At 50.8% G+C, this 2,358-nt stretch overlaps 1 protein-coding gene across 1 annotated transcript in view; it reads right to left on the reverse strand.

Moving 5' to 3' along the window:
- MCTP2 (multiple C2 domains, transmembrane 2) overlaps positions 1 to 2,358 on the reverse strand; it is a 150,616-nt gene that overhangs the window by 112,681 nt on the left and 35,577 nt on the right. The window lies entirely within an intron of this gene.

The following is a 2,358-nucleotide window of genomic DNA, read 5'->3' on the forward strand; positions in this document are numbered from 1 at the left end:
TTTTCCAGAGCTTCTTTCAGAAATTGGGTTTTGGTCAATTGCTCGGAAATTATTACATTACAGGGCCCACCTGTGGGCAGGGCTTGTTCAAGGTGCCTTTGGGGTTCTACACATGGTGGGTTCTACACAAGGTGCCTTTGGGGTTCTACACATGGGGTTCTACACATGGTGGGTCCATCAGATGGGGGGAGGGGAGTCAGTCATGCTCCGGAAGAAAGTTCCGGAATTATTTCAACCAGGATGGCAAAACGGAGAGCGCGGCCTGCAGACTGGAACGGAGAGATCCTTTTCTATCGCTGGGAGCGCAGAGGAGCTCCTAGAAGCAGCGGCCACCATGTGCAGAACACGGCCCAGGGAGAGCCCAGGCCGGCCATGTCCCCTTCGTGTCATGTTAGTGGGTGCCACCTGGCGTGGAAATCGGCTAGAATCGAACCTACTTTGCCTTCCCTTCAGGAACAGAGATTTTGTTACTGACCGCGGGACCACCGGTTGGCGACTGCTGGTCTAGACAGCAAGAGAGCTTCAAGACCTTCTCATCAACCCACCAGGATGCGCAGTCCCAAAGCAAACCCAACCACAAACATCTCCGAGGAAAGACCTTGGTTTGGGGACACACTGAAGGTTGTGAGGACAGACATGGCCGATGGGCGGTGATCGGTACCAACGTGGGAAGGGAATAAGGAGAAACAGGTTTCAAATGCCAGCTCCCCTCGCTTGCTGTGCGCCTGAGCAGGCTACCAAACTCCACGAGTGGAGGAGAGTCAACCCCCACCTGCGCTTCGGGGGGAGGGTCTGCTTCTTTGAAAGTTTCAGGTTTGCTCTGGAATGACCATCTTTCAGAGACGCTGGCCAGATGTGGCTGGGTTGCTCCCTTACAGCACCCAGTGGTCTCACGCCACCTGGTGTTCAGAGAAGGTACTCCCAGGTGAAGCAACCCCCAGATTTTTTGCAAACTAACCTTTCTATACAATTAAACTGTGGTGTGGTGCTGGCACCTGAACAAAAACAGTACACCCGTGGGAATCAAAGAGAAACCCAGGCAGACCCTAGTAAGTATTGCATTTTAATGTGCAATTAAAAAGTGGCAATCGAATCACTGGGGAAAGGAAAGTTTAGTCCTAGTTAATTAAATAGCCATTTGGCAAAAAAAGTAAAACTAAGTCCCCACGCTGGGCCAGAAATCAAAATAAACTCAAGCAGATCAAAGTGATAAACGAAAACTGTCAAACTGCGGAGAAAAGAGAATAAATACTAGGTTAATGTGCCTCTCTCTCGAGACACACAATGCCTTTCTAGGTACAAAAACAAAGAGAAAAACTCTTTAGAATAGGATGTAAGACTCGAAAAGATTTTAGCAACAAAAAATTATAAACAAACTCATTGTATACTAGAGGCCTGGTGCACGAATTCGTGCACGAGTGGGGTCCCTTGGTCTGGCCAGCGATCAGGGCTGCAGGAGGTTGGCTGTGGGAGTGCACTGACCACCAGGAGGCAGCTCCTGCGTTGAGCGTCTGCCCCCTGGTGGTGAGTGAGCATCATAGTGACCAGTCGTTTGGTCATTAGGGTCACTTAGGCTTTTATATATATAGATTACCATGTGACCCCACACCCCACACACATCCTCACAAGTCCCCACAAGCACGCACACACCAGGTGAGTCCTCCCAGTCATTGCTACCTGGTATCTGAGCACGTATTCACACCTGGGTGGTCTGTGTCCAGATTCTGTATGACCCTTACCTGCCGTCCATCGTTCCCAACCAAATGATTTCACGGGCCAAGGCCCACAGGCCGAACAATCCCCACCCCTGGTCTACACCAAACAGGAAAGTGATTTTTTTCCTGCCCATGTATTCTTCCTGGAAGGTGTTCTAAAAACACCACTCAACTCTACCTGTGCCGGGAACAGAGAGGGAGAACAGGCTGCTGGAAGCATGGGTCCGAATCTCCATCTCCTAAAACTCACATCGACCCTCAACCTTCCTGCCTACAGCCAGGTGATGTTTCTGGCCCTGGTCAGGTCACATTGAACGCCTTCCAAAGAACTTCACTTTCCCTTTTGCAATACTGCAGTGCGGCCACCAGAGGGCACCAGCAACCCAGGCTTCCATGGATCCACAGCAGGAAGCTGCTTTCTACCCTGTCTTAATAAGGGAACACATATGCAAGGGCTCGTTTTCCAGGAATTAATGCTCTAGGATTTAAGGGGAGCTGAGCATCTTTCCCAGAACAAGAGGCCTGGAAAACAGGGCTGTTGGCATGTGCACTACCCGCTCTAAGACACAGTCCCAGTGGCCAATAGGGTAGGTCGATATTACTGTGAGGTCAAGGATTTGGGGGCAGGAAGTGGGGGGGGGGG

This window comes from Myotis brandtii, unplaced genomic scaffold (genome assembly GCF_000412655.1).
Source record: "Myotis brandtii unplaced genomic scaffold, ASM41265v1 scaffold308, whole genome shotgun sequence".
NCBI classification, from domain to species: Eukaryota; Metazoa; Chordata; class Mammalia; order Chiroptera; family Vespertilionidae; genus Myotis; species Myotis brandtii.